Source organism: Molothrus ater, chromosome 3, assembly GCF_012460135.2.
Source record: "Molothrus ater isolate BHLD 08-10-18 breed brown headed cowbird chromosome 3, BPBGC_Mater_1.1, whole genome shotgun sequence".
In the NCBI taxonomy this organism is placed as follows: Eukaryota; Metazoa; Chordata; class Aves; order Passeriformes; family Icteridae; genus Molothrus; species Molothrus ater.
This window is the reverse complement of record NC_050480.2, coordinates 26,236,945-26,256,362: the sequence shown is the minus strand read 5'-3', so window position 1 is coordinate 26,256,362 and position 19,418 is coordinate 26,236,945. Positions and strand designations below refer to the sequence as shown.

Here is a 19,418-nt window from a genome sequence, read left to right as displayed (position 1 = left end):
GTCAGGAGCCAGGTCGGCGCAGACCGGCTCTGAGCAAGTGCAGGACCCATTCAAGAGCGGCAAAGATTCCAGCGGGCTTTTGACACTTCACATTAAAATATAATGAATGTTGCTGAGCTGGAAGGGTCTCACCTCCGCACATTCACAGCCCGATTTCCCCTATTTCTGACTTTTAAAATCATGGGTTCCAGGTGGATCTGAACCAGAGGCTCAGAGCTCACCACTAACCCTTTTGCTGCTTACAGAGCATTCAAGACAAGGCAAGGTCTTCAAATGTGGGCTATACTTTGAAGGGAGCACTAAGAGTTCTCGTTTCCTTTTCACAGAGCATCCCCTCTTCTGGCTGTTCCCAAATCCTTCTCTGCCTTTCGCCACCTGCGAGGCAGAAAGGCCTTTACACTTCTAGGTCGTCCGTCCTGGGCGCCGGCACTTTACTTGGCAGTGCGATTAAAATGAAATTCACGGCCGGGACTCTGGCTGAGGCTTCAGAGCAAGCCCACCCGCAGCCGGGTGCCCGCCGGGATGGGCCGATCGGGGACGGCCAGCACTTTGGGAACTGGTGGAACTGGCGGGCAGCGGCCGTGGCCGTGCCCCCGCGGGACGGGGAGAGGAGTCTGGCCAAGCTAAAAATACCATTTCTCCCTCGTTGTGCTGGCTCACGCGTGGGTCCTGCTCCTTCTGCAAAAACGATTCCCCTTATCGCTGTCGAGACCGCAGCTCTAGAAACTAGTTGTGATCAGATCTTATGTAGCAGGACAGGGAAGTACGCAAGCGTTTCCATCTGCTTACCTGGGCATGGAGGGAAGGGGGAGCAGGGTCGTGAAAGGCGCCGATTGTGTGTGGATTTTGAGGTTAAAAAGAGGTAACCTGAGGAAGGGGAGGGAGGAAAGGCGCTGAGCGGCTTAATTTAATCAATAAAATGTCTGAAATAGTTGTCGAGATTTGATTCTCGCGTTTGCTAGTTTAACTTGCCCTTTAATGCTCATGTGTAACATCTGGTACTGCGCGTGTCCAGCTGCGCCTTGCGGGTGTATTTTGAGAAAAGGGATAATTGCCAAGGAAGAGAAAAAGAGACAGTTTTAAGATGCTGCGTCTTCCTAGAGCCTTGCGGGTTTACAACCAGCTCAGCAGCAGTGAAACAAACTTGCTGTCAGAAGTTTACCGACGCTCAGCGAGGAGGAGCGCATCTCGCTGCACGGCCGGGGACCCGCGGGCTTTGTTCCGCGGGGAACGAAGCCACGGGAGCTGCCACGGCTCCTTGCTGTCCCCGGCCGGCCGGCACGCTGGCCGGAGGGCTGGCGGAGCGCTGTCCCGGCGGGGCAGTGTTCGGTGTCCTCTCCCGGGCCGGCCCGGGGCAGCCGAACCGCGCTCCGCCCGCCGGGAGAGCCGGCAGCGCTTGTGCCCACAGCCCGACGGAAGGGGCAGACGCGACTTTTCTGGGTGTTTTGTGGGTCGCCGGCGAGGGAAGGTGCCGTCTCTTCCGCCCCCTCGGCCTCCTCCGCCCATCTCTTCTCCCGGGAGCTCCGGAGGGAGCCGGGGGGGCCCGGCGCTGCGCAGCCCGGGCATACAGGGACGGCGCGGGGGGACGGCACAGCCCCCCCGAGCGGCACCCCCAGGGCTGCAGGGCAAAGATCTTGTGCTCCCTCCATCTCGGGGCTCTCTTTGACCCGATGAGCTGCTTAGGGCGAGCTCTTACGATAGTTTTTCCGTAAGAAAAATCCGAGTTATTGTGAGGTGCCGTCCCCATGCATTTTTAACCATAGTGATTACTAAATTAATAGCAGGCCCTAAGACAGATGTCAAAACGTCTTGAAAATGTTTATCTGTGAATAATTGAGAAGGTGGTAAGACGCATTATCTGATTGTATAATGAAATATGTATGAGGAACAGCTGTTTGCAATAGTCACCTCCCGTTGTTTCATTAGCCTAGAGCCTCCTCTTTAAAGAAGCGCTTCCCTGAAGTTGGCCATTCAGCCTCCGCCGCTTCCACCGGCGCCGGCGGCCGAGCCGGAGCCACAGCGGGGAAAGGCGAACCCGGGGCTGTCCCCAGGCCGATCCACGGGCTCTCCCCGCGGCATTTCTCACTGCTGCTCTACTTCTAGGGCGGGAGGGAAGAGGCGCGGATGGGGTCCGAAGATGTCTTTGCCGGGCAATCTCCGCCTGAAGAGGACGCCCTGAGAGGAAGGATCCTAGATGCTCATCTCGGAAGCACAGCAAACAGCCATTTATTAAGATTTCATGCCAAGCAGCGATGCCTCGACTGCTTAGCGTTGACATAAACTTCCAGACGTCGAGCATATGCTATTGCACAGCATTGTTTATGCGTGGTACCAGATGTTGCTTTGCATCCTATTGTCTAGAGACAATGTTTAGTTCAGGTTAAAATATCTTTACTTAAACTGCTCAGTTGGCCATTGTGTGAGCATTAGTGAAGTGTCATGGAGAGGTAATGGGAAGTCCGGGGAGGTTAGCTCTCCGAGCATGGCCAGAAGGTCCCTGGTTCATGGTGGGGTTACAGCCACCACTGTCATCTTTTGTTTTCCCTCCTCAGAGAACCCTTGTCCTTCCTCTAAAAGGATGTGCCCCGCTCTCATTCCCTTCGGAGTTTTCTCCACCGTTTCATGAAACGGCCCGATGTTTGTTTTTCTAGTTCCCCTAAATCGCCCGAAAGAGGAAAGCAAAGCACAGTCCTGCGTCACCGCCACCCCAGGCCGGGCCGGGCCGGGCGGAGTGGGGCGGCCCCACGCCCCCGCCCGGGGATGCTGGCGCCGGGGGGAATCGGTCCCGGGAGCAGAGTTCACGCTCGAGCCAAGCCGGCGGCTCCCTCCCCCCAAAATGCCCGGCCGAGCCTCCTTCCCTCCTTCCCTCCTCCCTCCGTCCGGGCCGGGGCAGCCCCCTCCCGCCTGGAGCCTTTTCTTCCCTTTAACCCCGCAGTTTGGGCCGGCCGCGGCAGCTGACCTGTGGCAAGACTTTTGCTCCGGGAGAGAGGGGAAAAAAGCTATAGACTTTAATCGGATTTCTCCCCAAACACTTCTGGTATGTTGTTGTTATGCATCTATATGGAGATCATTATTTATAAATGAGCGAGTACGATCAGTCGCAAAGACTTTAAGAGCCCGGATTTGTGTCACTAAGTTGCGGGCGGGGTGGTGTGGCTTGGCGGGATGGTGGCCGGGGGCCGAGCGGGATGTCACCTGCCGCCCCGCTTTCCCTGAAGCCAGCCCGGCACCCCGGGCGAGTTCCCCCCGCCGGAGGCGGTGCGGGCCCGGGGCTGCCCCCGCCTCCTCCGTGTTCTCTCCCTGCAGTCCTGCTCAACACAACGCAGGCAGGCTTCCCCGTGTACCAGGTGCCCCCCGAAGAGTGAAGAAGAGGTGAGAACATTTTCCAGCAGCAGCAGCAGTAGCAGGTTTTGTTGGTCACTGTAGTCCCTACCTCTTCTGCTCCCCGATATTTGTGAAGTCGCTTCAGGGCACAGTTAACATCTCTCTAAATGCTCGAATTAAACAAAAAGTCGCATTGTGTATTTCAGCATCGAAAGCGGAGGTTCGCAAAGTGATGCACCGAATAATGTAGATGTATTTGTGCGATTTTCAGCATTTTTGCCTGTGCATAATCCCTTATGCCTTTTATTATAGCCCTACACATTACAGTTCATCTGTAAAGATACTGCTTCAGAGGGACCTGTTGCACACAGTGATGGTAATTAGTAACCTTGGTAACAGTTTTAAATAAAGGTTATAACAATGATGTCAACTGTTTTTATTCATCATACCGTAAATGGGGTCTCAATATTATTGTGCCTGTAGAGGACAGTGTTTAAGAAACTGTTACGAGGTTCCACTTTACTTATTATAGTGCGAGTTATCACTTTTTACCTTGTCCTTAAGTAAACATGATCGTGGTTCTAAATAGTATAAAGATTTTCAGACTGCTGAGGACTCTGTAAACTTTAATCTTCTGAATGAGGTAGATGTTATTATGAATTAGACTTTTCAGGCTCCAAGTACCCTTATGAAGAACACTGTAGTCTTCCAGAGAAATACCTCAGAATTAGCACTGCTTAGAAACCGTAATGAGCAATGTTAGCAGTGGCTATACCATTAGCCTTCTGCACAGGCTATCTCCTCTATTAAAGCTTACAGAAAATGCTCACAAGCTGAAAGCTAAATTGAATATAATTGCTTTTATTTACCTATTGCTTTCATATAATTAAAATATTTTTAGTTACATTTATCAAACAGCATCCACTTCGAGTATTACCTGCCACATCTATTAATCCATTTTTCTGTATTAACTACACCACCATTAGCTATTGAAATATGTATATATACACATATGTATTACCTATATTGTCTTTGTCAAGATATGTTTTAGTTCTCATTAACAAAAAATATTCTTGTGGAAGAATCTCTGAAGCATGTTTTTCATGCACATTTATTAATAATCACAGTTGTCAAGAATTAGATATGCACAGATTGAAAACGGAAGGGAAATATTATATGCAAAATGAAATATAGAGTAGAATTGAGTATAACTATTTTTCCTCCTTAAAATAAAAAATTTACAGAGTGAAAAACTGAGCTATTAAGCTTACTTAAAAGATGGCTTTGTTGGTTTAATTATACTGTAGTTATTTTATAAATATGTTTCAAAGGAAGCTTGCCATATTGAATGTCAATGAAGCCTGTAAAGAAAAGACTTACAAAAGCTAATGCATACCAAATACCAAATTTTAGTCATTAGCATTCCTATTTATTACAAACTAGAGGAACCTATTAACAGACAAGAATTTGTGTTTAGCTAGCATTACAATGTTTAGCCATTAAAATAAAAAAGGGTAAAAACTTACAATCTTCTTCCCCTGCCCTTTAGAATTATATGTTCCTTTTACTCAGACAAATGCATCAAAAAACTTGATAACAGAAACTGTGATTCTTCATTATTACCATCTGTACCGGAGCAAAACCTGTATTGTTTTATTCAGGCAAAATTTCTGCTTTTTTCAAAGGACCAGGGCTGTCTGATCAAGCAATTCAAACATTTTGCACGTACCTTAACATCTGCTTTGGAAGGACTCCTGGCCAAGGGGATGCACAGGCTGGCTTTGGGCTCATTCAGGCCTACAGGGTCAAGCCTGGAGGCTGCCAGGCCTGATCCAGCATCAGTAGGCACTTCTCTATCACATTCAGTAGTTTAGGTCAAGTCTGGGGTGTGGATAGCAGCTTTCATGCTTAGGATGGAGGAAGGAAGGACTAAACCATTCATGAGGTTAAGCAGGCTGCTAACCAGAAGTTTCTTTCCAGTGCTTGTCACAAAATCAGCATATTTATTCATGTGCTGCCTATTTATTCAAGATTTTATTTAAAATCTCTAGGCCAAGCATTTCTACTTTTCAAATACCCTTTAGGAAATTGTATTTTTGTCTCTTTTGAAGACAAGTGTGTGAAAATGTACTACCCCTCAGAATTTCTGAAAACCAGTTAGGTATATTATTATGTAACATATTAAATTTCAACTATAAATTATAAATAAGCTTACTTGTGCTTTCCACCAAACTGCACACTTTTGTGTAAAAAGAGAAGTTTTTGGGGATATTAATGATGAAGTAACAAACTGATAGATTTTTTCCCTTTTGTTGCATCCCACATGGTCCTTGCCTTCTTAGCTTGTGGGTGAGCATCACTCCTAGAGACTCTGTTGCGTGTGTTCAAATTGACAGAGAGGTGCAAAACAAGACCAAAGAAGCAGCAAAACATCTACAGAACTTCTGTATGACAGATGCTGTCAAAACGCCTGTTTTGCCTCAAAGATTACTTCAGTTTTCAAAGAACGGGGGGGAGAGGGGTGGAGAGCGGTTCAGGAAAGTTCAACCCATCTGTTTAATCTTTGTTTTCCAATTTTCATTGTTAATTTCTAAACCAGGCTTTACACTTAATTTAATAAAGTGTTTGGTTTGACTAATAAGGATCACTTTTGATTTTGATTTCGCAAGAATAGAGTGAAGACTAGTACAAAGAAAATTCACTTTATAAACATCCTGCCCAAGAAAGGAAGGTTCACCCATACTCCATCTACAGGATTTGTAAGTACAAGAAATTTGTTCTCTTCAAGGATTTAAACTCCTTGGCTTTAGGATGCCATCGTAGGGCTGGTTGTTTATAGCTTTTACATGAACATATGGTGAGAAGTTTGACTGAAATAGTTCTACAAACAGCATATCTTAGCATGTATGAAATATTTTGAATAAAGGAGTTCCTGTGTGACCCCATTTATGTGATCCACATTGCTGCTTTTCACTAATGAAAACAAAACTGATCTGAAATTTGCATGAGTGTGATGTCTGGGGATAACAGTCTCATGAAATCAAAATGATGCAGGCTGTCTCTGATTTTGCTAAGATAAATTAGAATTTGGGAGGAAGAATCTCATGGAAAATAAAAGCAGAGAGAATTTCTGAAATTTTAAGAACCCCTGTTTTTTCCTAGGAGATTTTTTTTGAGTCAAAGATTTTAAGTTTATAATCAATGAAGAGTAATGGTTCAAGAGGCTGCAGACAGCACAGATTTAAATAAGCCTGAAGAAATCTTTATATTGTCTCTGAAGTATTGTAACTTTTGCAAGGAGGGTTTTTTCTAGGTCAGCATGTTTATAACCCAAAATGGAGCTGATCCATAGATCTACAATTCAGATGCTGCCACAAAGACCTGCCACCTGCTTGCAGGTCTTTCACTTACACATGCTAGATAGATACTGTGAGAAGTTTTTTGGCAGAAAAGCTTTAATTTGCAATGTTTCTGCCTACCAAACCCAAACTGATTTAACTCCAAGTCCTGTTGCTAGAATGGCAAATGTATTTAAAGGAGAAATGGTAGTAATGCAATAGTTCTGACAGTGAGGTTCAGACAAAAAAAAAGAGCAGCCCTATAGAAGAAAAAGTGGTCTAATGAATCACTTCTTTGTTCATACTGTCCCTTTAAAACAAAGCAGAATACAAATGTTTGAACAAAAATGCTTCAGTTGTTGCATTCTCAGCAATGCATTCTCTTTCTCACCTTAAACCATCCAGAGTCCTTTGTAGCCACATACAGTATGCGACAGAACAATTTGGAAAAGATTCATCTATCAAGTTTAACAACTTTCTGGTGTAACTTCAGAGAGGTTTATTGCTTATTCATGTGGAAGTGAGTACACCCAACTTGTTTTGCCTGGTTTTGCTACTTTTGCTGGTTTGCAGGCTGTTCTGGTAGCTGCAAATGGCTTCTCAAGTGACATTTGCTGACATTCAGTAGTGTATATTTATCAGTATTCTTCACCTCGCTTCTATACGTGTAATCTATTTTATTTTGTTCTTCATAGCAACCTCCTTTCCACTGTCCATGGCCTGAAAATGATAAATGGCACAGTGGCATATTTCCCTAGCTGCACTAAAATGTCACTGTGAAAAATCTTTAATGGGCTAAGTGTAGCTTTTCAGGTTATGACTTGTCAAGTTATGGAGAAATTCTAGAGTTTCTCCCTAATCCACCATTCTTTGGTACCACAGCACTGCCGGCAGAGACTAATTATAAGTTACACCAGTCAGAGCAGGGCAAGAATAAATGAAGTAGAAACTGTTTGATCAAGGCTCATTTATACTTGCTTTCTGCACTTGTGCTGATATGCTCTGTGCAGGCTGATGCTGGATGTGCCTTACTGCCTATGTATGAATATGCACACATGCTGAGATCCAGGTTATTGCAAAGAATTTGCTTATCACTGCAGCACTGGACATGTTTATACTGCTCCTGCATCTGGGAGTGCTGAGGGAAACCCTCCAGGCTGGCCAAAGTAATGGAATGCTCTAAGAAAGAGTCTCTGGTGGCACCTGTGATTAAAATGAACACCAACTGAAATAAACAGATGAGAGCACCTGGTGTTACTATCCTCTTTTAGTTTAGGTACCAAAATAGGTCAAGAGAGGCTGACTTAGATTTTAAAACAACCTCAGAAATACAGTGTACCTGCCCTGGACTCAAGGATCTAGAAGACTATTCTGCTTTAGCTTTTCTGTTCCTTTTTCAGCAGTTCTTGATCAACTTTTTGGACAAAATTCTCAAGTCCAGAATATAGAACAGCTTTTGAGAACATTCACCCCAAATCTGACTGCAGATGATACTTGGGTATCACTTTTCCCTAGTTTTCCCTGCCTTTGCAATGAATACTTAAAAGAAACATCATAGTTCCTTAGTTCTTTTCTTTAAAAAGAGACCTTCCTTTTCTTTAAAAAGAAACCTTTCTTTAAAAAGAACCTTCCCTGTTCTATGATCATAAAGCTTCATGCCCAGATTTCCTCCCATCGAAGAGCTAGAAAGCACAAAAGGAACTAAATGCTAGAACCAACAAGAATATTTGTTTTGCAGCAAATGGTGAATGGTGTAATTTATCTGACAAAGAGGGCATTTTTGGCATTGAGGGACAACAGCGCTTCTTTAGACCATGCCACAAAGTAGGAAGTAGCTGAAATTATTTTTATGTGATTTTTCTATTACTTGCATTTAACTGGTATTTTTTATCAGTGAGGACAAGAGCTTCTAAATCTTGATATGACATGCAGCATAAAATACTTACTTGGCTTTTGAAAAGGAGCCAGGGTGGAAGTGCTCTAGAGTAAAATCTACCTTCTTCTTCTCCCATGCCCTACACCAACTTCCACCTTACTACTAACATGCTGCTACTACAAGGCCTGTGCCCTCATATCCATACTAGTTCCAGAGGGTCCATATTTCACCCTTAGGACTTAAGTGTTCGCATAATCCATGATGACCTCCTGCAAGGATGTGACTTTAAGTCCCTATGCCTACAAAATATGCTCAGTGGGGAAAAATCTCTTATCTGACTAACTTTAAAATCATGTCAGTCTTAGGAAATGTCACGAATCCATCAGCTTTCCCAATTAACATTTTCAGTGCTAATTTACTGTGTAGACATAGATCATCCAGTACTTTGCTTTAGAACACAGTTTAGACCTCACTTTGTTTCCAAGGGAAAGTTTAAGGGAAAGAAACATCTTCTAGTAGGATAACTGAAAGCAACATCTGGAGTAAGGTTTTGTATACAAAGGAGGATTTGTGTCTGAAAGCTTTATTCCCCCTAGTTAAAACAGTTGGTCTAAGAGAAAATATTGCCTTTTCCAGCAGTTTTTATTATATTCTTAGACCATACTACTAAAACAGCCAACAGTATTACCATGCTTTGCTTGTCCTGAAGGGGTGAAAAATAAACTTTAAATGCTTTTGAAATGAAGCCCTATTATGCTTTTAAGCCTTTGGCTAAATATCTTCAGCTGACGCTCCTGGAAGCCAGCAGAGGCTCTGTGCTTGGATCTAGAAATTCTAAAATTTACAGGCTTTTCCCTAGCACTGGTCCTACAGGACAAACAAAGGCTTTTCTCCAGTTCACTCTGCAGCCCTCAGATTACCCTGAGCTCAGTTTACTGCATTTGCTACCTGCCCTTGTGGAAGCCAGATGAGTAAGTTCTGCTACCACTATGGTCAAGCATCCCAGCAGCTCTAAAGAGCCCTGGGGTTTTCTACTGCTTCAAAGGCACTTTCTCCCCACTCAGAGGAGTGTAAATTCTGCCACTGACTGGGGTCTGACCATGGCTCTGAGAGTTTAGCTTGCAATGTTCTGGGGCTGCACTGTCCTTCAGAAACACCTCTGCCTGCTCCACAGGCATGAGGCCACATCAACCTGCTCTTTGCACTTCTTCAGAGACATTCACCAAAAACTCTCTGGGTCAGAGGAAGCAGACCAGCATGGAGCCTTCATGCAGAAGTTGCCAGTTTGGCACCTATATTTTTTTCTTTTTTCAGCATGGCATTGCAAGGGATTCAGCTTTTCACATCTATTTATTTAGTTTGACTGCTTATGGCCTTTCAAATGCAACTGTCTTCTGTGTGTCCAAATGCCACGGGGGATGGTTTGGCTTTGTGAAAAGATGGTGGAAAAAAGGAAATAAAGCAGCTTCCCTAAGGGCTTATTCGTAAGACACACTGCTGCTTGTGGCTTGTTTCCCATGGAGGACAAAATTTCTCCTAGTGTTTGACATATATGAAGATACCACCCCTGCTCTTTGCCAGCATCAAAAGGGAGGATGTACTCAAAGATCTCAAGCTGCATGCCGAGACTATCAACAGCTTCAGATTAAGCACAGCCAACATCACTGGGACCAAACTGGATATTGTATTATTGTCCTTTTTATCATCCTTTTTATTCTTGTGTGTGTGTTCAATAGTTCACTTGAAAAACAAAACACTGAAATAAAAACCACACACATTTTTCCTACTGAAGTGATCTACCTGACAATAAAATTCAAGTACTTCTTTCTAAAAGGTGTTTCAGAAAGCACTGAAGTTACAGTAAGGAAAAGAAAATATATTCATACTGGCCTTTTCAAAAGCACTTGCCTGATGCCCAGTTTTACTCAATTTTAGTTGGAGCAGAGCTAAGGCATGACCACAGTCCAGAGCAATTTCACACCTACAAGCATAGGTAGATTTCCTGGTGAACATTTAGGGAGTGGCAGACCCTCTCCTGTATCCTTGCTAGATTACAGGCTAAATTGGGGCCAAGTTTCTGCTCTGCTCCCTAATACATATTATGGGTGCAATCATCTCTGTGTAAATCCCTATGTGGATTTGGGCCTGAGTGTTTTTGAAAATCCCACCCACATGGGATACCCGTAGGTCAAATGAAAAATTGCATAAGATATTAACTAAAGCTACAGCTTATAAAAAGTTACCCACAAGAAAGGTACACAGGTTAGTGCTGCTCCAGGGCATCCTTAAGTCACACTTCAGCAAGTTATAAAGTTATCTTTGGAGAGCAATCAGACCAAGTTGTCAGTCCTGTAAGGATAGATTTATGTGTCTCTGATATGTCAGTTGTCGTCTTTGCCACTTCATTGCGGCTATGATATTTCAGCAGGAGGTAACCACTGCTATTCCCCTGCCTGAAAATCCACAGAACTTTCTTCTGTAAACATTTATTACCCTGGATATTTTCCCATCACAGGACAGCATCTCCGAATTCATCTACATGTTTTTTCAACTCTCTCTCACAGGTCCGTGCTTGTTTTTCTCAAATTTTTCTCATTTTAATCTACATTTATGTAGCAGAAGGTTCACAGCCAAACATTTTTCCCCCCAAACACTCCATACTTCGTTGGTGTTTTTAGTGATATAACTTAAAAGAACACAGTTTTTTTTTGTTTGTTGCTGAGGAAGTAACCTAGGTCATCATGAAGGGGCCTAATCAAGAACTTTGTTAGTAATCTGTACTTTTGATGCAATATTGTCATTGAGCTTACCTCCAGAGTTGGGCTTGTTTCTCCCTATATTCTCCTGAAATACTGTTCTGCAAGTTGGAAAGATGATTTGTTCTGTCTGAGTCTAAAGTGAACAATTAGAGAATGGAAATTCAAAGTGAGTTTATGTTTAAGACCTTAATTCTCCTGGAAGGTGAGCACAGTGGCAATGCCAGCACCATGCAGCAGCCTGTGTCCTGACTGCAGCTACCCTGGAGCCTGAATCCTCTTCCCAGCTCCACAGGAATGCACACAAAATTGGTGTTTTGGACACAGAAGCTGGAGACAGAGCAGTGCATGGCCCAGTACAAATCTGTAGCCTAAGAGATATGGTCCTCCCAATATTGTTAACTTTTGTACAAAATGCCCCCTGGAGACACGTTTAAGAGTTGCCATTTCAGCAAATGACATTTTGCATATTCTTCGGAGATACCACATGGGTAATGCAGTCATACTCAGCTCAAAGTGACCATGGGGATTGAACATGGCTCAGCTGCTCTCTGGATTACTCACACAGGGTATTTTATGTCAGCAGACAGTAAGAGGAGTTGAAGTGGGGCTAGAAAATGGAGAAAAGACATCTTCCCTTCAGCACTGCCATTTTGGTAATGCTGCAATGTTCTGCACAGGTAGCAGCTTATGCTGGTGCATAGTGGAGACCAGCTTTGTAACAACAGAACTTTTTTTGTAAAAACCAATTTTTCTCAAGTGTTTCTCTCTTTAGTGTGTTTCATCAGAATTAATATTCAGAAGCTATTAAGGAAATGTCCTAAAAACTGTAGTGATATTACTCCTTCAAGCTCCCTTCTCTTGTTAGAGCATATCAAAACTTACTTGAGCCCCATATCACTTTCCCCCTAATTCAGTACTTTAATGTCCCGTTTTCTTTACTGATTTTTTTACTATTTCTTTTGAATTACTGATCTGATTATTCCCTTTGACCACACCTACCTGCTGTGGTCTCCTTCCTCATGCTTGTTTTTTTTTCCTTTTTTGGGGACAGCTTGGTTTTTTTCCTAATTACCAGAAGGCCTTCCTATTTCTCTTTGGAATTATTTTAAAAATAAATTTTCTTTGTCATTAAGGCTCCTCAGATATTTGATCATGATTTATTCTGAAGTTGTTTGTTTCCTTTAGACTGTAAGTATTTTACAAGTTAAAATACATCTGATCTCATTGTTAACAGCAGGCAGGGTTCGGAGCAGAACCAAGTTAGGCCAAGTAAATCTACCCATGAGACTTCCCAGCATTCCACTGATGCTCCAGTGCTCTCTAGCAGCAAACATAAGTGCTTTTGGAAGGCTTGTTTTTAGTACAAACAAACAAACAAACAAACAAACAAACCCAGCTCCCACCAAAAGAACACGTGATCTCCCCATGCATGCTTGGGTTCAATTTCCTGAGCTGCTGTCTCTCTAACTGCAGAGGACTGTGTCAATTCACCCACAGCCTGATAGTTGTCCTTGGGCAAGGTGCATTCCACAGTTCCTCCTGGAGGTGATCTACTTCCTATAACAAAGCATTTTTCAGAGTCATTATCTGAATTTGCTTCCTCATATATTGGGTGAGCATCCCCACAACTGCACTGCAGAACTGCACTGAAACTGAGCTGCACTTTCTAATGAAAATTCATTTCATTGCAAAATCCCCAATCAGCTCTAATTTGGAAGCCCCAGCTGAGCTCCTGCTGTGAGATATATCATAAGAGACAGATCTTGCTGTGAAGGGCTGGCAGGTTGGAGAGATGAAGGCTGGGAAGAAAAGCACAACAGAAAGGTGAAATGGCTTCCTCGGAATCACGCAATGGGTCACTGGCAGTTTTGGGTCCTCTTAGCGCCAGCCACAGACCATGCTACCTCTCACATCCTGAGCTTACAGACAGACTCAGCTTTCCCTGGTCATCTTTTCATTAACTAGATTATTCTTGCATGTAGGTTAACGCTTGGGTGCACAAGTTCAGCAGTTTTGAACTTTGCTTACAAAGCACCATGTGCGTATATATGGCACCATCAAAAACTTTGAGGTAACAGATAACAAAGATGTCACAGTAAAATGCTTAAAAGGCAGACCCTATTGCAACAGAATAGGCAAGAGGACATGGAAAATCAAGTGTTGTTCTAACTAAAGCCTGTCAGCTGCTCTGAACAAGGTAAGAAATACCATGTGAATTTCACAGTTTGGAAAATGTGGCATAAGATGGTGCACCTGAGCTTGTACAGGTTGTTAAGCCAATGTTACGGTTAGAATGTTATCCCTTACTTAAACTTTTTCAGATGCTTCCCAGATCTCTAAGACTATAAAAATTTTTTAGTTTTAAAACATTTTTATTTTTTCTTCTGGCCTGACAATGATTAGGAACAGAATTAGAGACAACTTGTTGTATATTATGAATAGTAGACCATTGTATTTTGTTTATTTTTCCTAGGAGCTTTTTGAAACTAAAATTTCTCTTTGAGGACAGCTGGTCCATGCCCCTGAGGAAAAAGATGCTTATGTCAAGGCTGAGGTTAATGATTTTAATTTACAGTTTTTGTGGGAGTACTGTTTTGATTCTGCAGATATCGCTGTCTCTCCATTGTTTTAAAAATGCAGCAATACTTAAATAAGGCTTTACATCTTATTACCCCAAAACACGTTTAATTTTGTTTGACTAGATCATGTCAGTATGTTAATAGAATAATTGTTATTCCAAACATGCTTGGTGAACTTGAATACCAAAGTGAAGTTTATATGTTTAATCAAATATACTCAGTAATTCCAGAGGAAAATGCAGAAGTGTTTTCTGTCAATATTTTCTTGACTTTTGAAATGAGTATACATTGCCCAAATTGTCATTCTTGTGGATCTATTTTCTATCCAGATCCAAGCAATTGAATTTATTTGTATGTCTGTTTGCAATGGCTGAAAAGGGAAAAAAAAAACCCCACAAGGTCACATTGGCAATACTTCTTGCTGGAAGTACTTTTACAGGTATGTGATCAAGGGAAGGAAACATCTTGCAGATTTTCAAGCCATGAGTTGTCAGATGGGTCATAAAACCAGCTGCAATTCCCAAAACTGTACTGTATTTTTGGATGTATTATAAAAAGGCTGCCATTTCTCTTTTTTGTCTCTCATGCAACATTTCATCTTTCCTTCTGCATGAGATGATGACTTAAATCTCAAAATCTCATCTAGTTCCTTCAGAGAGCTTCAAAAGAGAAAAAAAGGCTTAAAAATATTACTTGATAAAAAGCCTATCCATAGTGCTATCTGGTTTAGAAACCAAGCAGGGACCTTGGGGTGAGAGCTGCCCATGGAATGGTGTTGTGCAGGCATGGGCAAGTGACAGGACAATGTGGTATGAACGGGAGCAGGAGCTTTGGGAGCAGTGGAGATTCTGAGAGGACACTTGAGACATCACAGAAGTGGGATATGAAATTGAAGGATCTGAGGAAGAATGATCTGGAGGGCACAGGAGCAGAACAGCAAAATGCAAAGAGCCTGTAGGACTAAGAGGGATTTAAGGGATCCTACAAGGCTCCTTGCTGCTGTTGACCCAGCTACCTCTCAGGGTAACATTGTGGGAAGGTACCCAAAGGGAATTTGTAGAATGTGGTTTGTAAACTTTCTATATATTTATCACTACACCCTCCACGTTTTCTTGAAGCAACTTTCTCCAGCAGTGACTGCTTACAGACCCAGCCAGGAGAGAATATTTGGATGGGCTTTTGGAGGGTGATGTGGCTGGCAGAGAACAGGTGAAGGCAGTGCTGCTGAGCTCAAGTGTATCATGCTTGCAATTTGTTTCAGGACTGACCCTGAACCTTCCCGGCCCTGGAATATTTTCTGTCCTCAGGGAATGTGAGGAAGTGTGGACACAAAGGGAGAGACTTGAAGTATTTCTCCAGGAAGAAAAGATGTAAATATTTTTGTATATTGGCTGAAGATTTTTAAAGATTTTGCTAAATAGTATGGTTTTATTACTTCTAATAGTAGAAAAACAAGTTGTCCTAGGATCACAGTTGTTATACATTTCCTCAGATTATCTTAGTTGGAAACCTCATTTGAGATAAGACATTCTTCTTTTCAGCAGTATAGCTCCTGTTAAGTTATTATAGAATTAAGGAAATGATGATTTTATTGTTAACAAACAGTAAAATATAATCCAACGTTTTCACCACATTCAAAAATGCCATAGAACTGCTGATGGAAGTGTGTTATTCTTGCTTCTAGATAAAGAACATCAAAAAAGGTTGTTTAATATGAAAATTTGCCTTTCCCAATTATATGTGTTTTCAACACCTACAGTGTATTCAGAGTATTTTGTGCAGCTTCTCTGCTCTGAAAAATCCATGGACAAATTTTCATGGAGAAAGTTAGATATAGATGATATAGATATAGCTATATCTATTTTTCTTTTAGGTGAAAGTGGCAGCTGAACAAAGCCCGCTCTTTCAACGAAGCAGCAAAGCAGCAGTATAGGGCCAGAGCTGGAAGTCTTTCTGCTGTAAATCCACACCAATCCAACTAAGACCAAGCACTTGTGAATATTAAATTCACACTAGTGTAGCTGAGAGTAGAAATGGCCTTTGTTTTTGAAACCCTTGGAGTCTGAAGTGAAAAAAAAAGGAGCAGGGTTTAACCTTTAAACCTTTCAGTGACCTTTAAGCAGTACTTTGGATTATATCTGCCCTTGTTAATCTGAAGCCACTTGCAAACATAACTGGCATTCCTGTTTTTTAAGTATACTTCACGTACATTATAGAATGGGTTAGCAATTGAAAAGTTTGGCTCCTGTTCATTGTGTCTTTATCACCTTTTAAAGTGATGCTTATCATTGTAAACAAAATTTCATAGTAAGCAGCAACATGAGAAATGCTTTGTGTCAAAGTGCATCATGTAAGTGATGGCCAGGCTTAGATCTGTACTCTTGGAGGAGCAAGCCCACTGTTGATCAAGATATTAAATTTTGTAGAATTCCTGTATTAACGTAGAACTCAACAAGGACCAGCTTTGTTGGCACCTCTTTCTATCACAGGTGAGTAGAAACTTCTGCAACATCCAGCCAGACCATTATTTTTCCTTCTTTGGCTTTTCTTTCTTTTACACTATTCACATCACTGCTTTGCATGCACTTTTTTCTCACATACCTTTCCCATACATATCTTCATTTTGGTCTATTAAATCCAAACTATTGGTACAAATGACATAAAATGAACCATGAATTTATCTTGGACAAGATCTCACTGTTCTCATAATCTAAACAGAGTTTAATTAACACTAGAAACATCTACTTCTTGATATAAATAAAGTAGTCTAAAACTGGTGATTGTAATTTCCCCTTTTCATTCACACAATGATTGCAAAATGTCTTGCCATTCACATGGAAATTTTTCTTCTCAGTACGTCTGTCTTTAGTGGAACAATGTCATGGGCAGAGCACAAATTTATAGAGGATGTATATGTTTAAGAAATAGCAGCTATTTCACATTCTGTGTCCATCAGTTGAATCAAGAATTTTCCTGCTGGATTGTTACAGTAACACAGAGGAACTGATGCACTGCCCCTTACATTCAAGCTACTTTTCAAGTGTAGAAATACTGGCCTTAGAAATTGACAAAATTACAAACAAGTGATTTTGCCTTGAAGTATGAAATACTGGAAATTGCTGAGACAACCTAGCGCAGCAGAGACAGTCAGGCTGAATCAGTGTGAGGAACACCATTGTATGCTTAGAAAGATAAACACATGGGATTTGTTTTCCTGAAAAGTTTTACCAGGACTTGACATTGTAAAGACATTGAGTGTCATAGGCTTTTAAAGAAATAAAGAGTTGATAAGCTGAGAGCAAACACTGAAAGGTCTTGTGATGTAGATGGTGAAAAGCATCTGTTTTTTATGGTGGATATTTATTTGAATATGAAAAGTACTGTACATTTCTTTTACCATCTCCTCATCTCTGGCTGTTGCATGTTGGAGAATTGCTAAATCTCTGGAGAGGGATCAGATCTGTAAAAGTTGTCAGTTGTTAAGACAAGGTATTCAGTGAATAAATGAATTATTATACTGAAGTCCTTTATTGAATATTCCTGTGTCACTGCTTTAGTTAAGCACAAGAACACAGGCATTTAACAATATTACTTTAAATTCAAAATGCCTTGAAAGTACTGAGATTCAATTTGCAAATGTAACCAAGAATAAAACATGTGCCTTGGATTACATGTCACTTCTTGGGATGTTTTGACATAACGCATTTAGAAAATACTTTCCTGTGACAGAAATGATTAAAATAAATTTCAGTTATCTGTGACTTGTAACAGTCCAGTCCTTGGTTAGTTTGTTCTCTGCATCACAGCAAGCACCATCTGACATGCTCACTTGTGTATCAGTGTGGAGGCCAACTGCTTAAGGCTAAAGTGCTATTGTGTTCCTTGTGTGAATAATCCTGTTAGCAGCAAGGGAACACAGGCATGGAAAAAGCATAGAATGGTCACAAGTGAGAAAATAACCTGACTTCCTTCTCTTTTCTAGGGATGATCTGTGCAGTATTTTTAGACAGATCTCTTGCGTGATGGTACCAACATCTTCAAAGACTCCATCTTTTTATCTCCTCTCAGGGGTACCAAAACCACACCAGCTCTTCTATATGTGTTCAGATGGGCACACTTAGAAAAATAGATAAGCAAATCCATTCAATAATCTGTCCTCTTCATTTCCAAAATACTGGTACCAAGATAGAAAATATAAGGATACACTGGGAGGTACTTTTCTCTGTGTCTTTCATGAAAACACACTTACTCTAGAAATTCAGTATATAAGGACTCCAGACCATTATTCCCAAAGAGCAAGCATGTCATAATGGAAAATATACACCAGAAATTTAGTATTAAATCTACTTTTATTAAATATAGTTAAATTAGCTACAGCTTCTCAGTATCAAATTTTAGTATTATGTGCAGTATTACATAAAAAAAATTAATCCAAGTAGACAATTCCTACTACAGAGTTATGCTCACATTTCCCACTCATATTTGTGGGACTTGCAGAAATCCAAGAATGGTGGTTTTGGGTTTACTAACAAAATGTCACAATTAAACATATCCAGGAGGTCAGGTAAGACTGTCTGTAACCTTATAGTATGTTATATTAGTAGTAACATTCTCAGAACAGCATGATTAATTCACTGATCATATCACCTGCCCATCCATCTAGGCCAGGTAAATACCAAAACCAAAAAAAGATTGTTACTTTTTGCAGTGCACCTGTTCTTAGCACATGATGAGATGATTGTTTAGACAGTGATGGAACATACATCAAAAACTTGTTGCTTCATGCTCTGTGACACATTTGCTGTACCAGGAATGAAACAGAGAGAAGGAATTTGGTTGCTGGAATTATGAAATCCAGAACCTGGTTCTATAACCTGCTGATCATATGGACTTCTGTTGTCATTTGGATGTGATTACATATTCACTGTCTTAATTAACAGTTATGGATGTTGCATGACATGGTGTTAACACCCTATCTGAAAATAAAATGAGTACTGACATGTCGAGGACTTGGCTAAAAGGTGTTTTGATTTCTCTCTGATTAGTGCTGGATCTCACTGTTGCTTTGTCAACCATTTTAGCTTCATCAGATGAAACAGAAAGATGGGCAAAGGCAGGTTCTGCTTCCCACAGCATCCTGGGTCTGGTACCAGCTGCACAAGAGGTAAGGCAAGGTTTAAAGTGCACTGAGGCAGCCCAGGTACAGCTAACCAGTACCCACCACTCCTACTCAAACCCTCCTGCTTCCCCACATTCAGTGGGTGGCAGAAAACATAGATTATTCCCACATTCAGTGGGTAGCAGAAAACAACAGCTGCCCCACTCCTTAGGCTATTGGTTAAGACCTGTGGGACTCATGCATTTGAAAGCTTCATGTGGGAAAAGGAAGTAGAGACTGAAGCACTTACACCCTTGGGAAAATGCACAGATAACACCTCTGAGGGCACAGCAGGATGTGGAGCACCATCACCAAATTTTGTCAGAGATCAATACCTCTTGGACTTTTATGATATCCCTGACCTGAGGAATGTGTTCTGCAGAG

At 41.7% G+C, this 19,418-nt stretch overlaps 1 long non-coding RNA gene across 1 annotated transcript; it reads left to right on the top strand.

Moving 5' to 3' along the window:
- Positions 1-13,650: 13,650 nt before the first annotated feature.
- LOC118685724 (uncharacterized) lies at positions 13,651-18,882 on the top strand. Its single transcript, XR_004980024.2, has 2 exons — positions 13,651-16,365; positions 17,859-18,882. It is a non-coding gene; the product is annotated as an uncharacterized LOC118685724 (long non-coding RNA).
- The last annotated feature ends 536 nt before the right edge of the window (positions 18,883-19,418 follow it).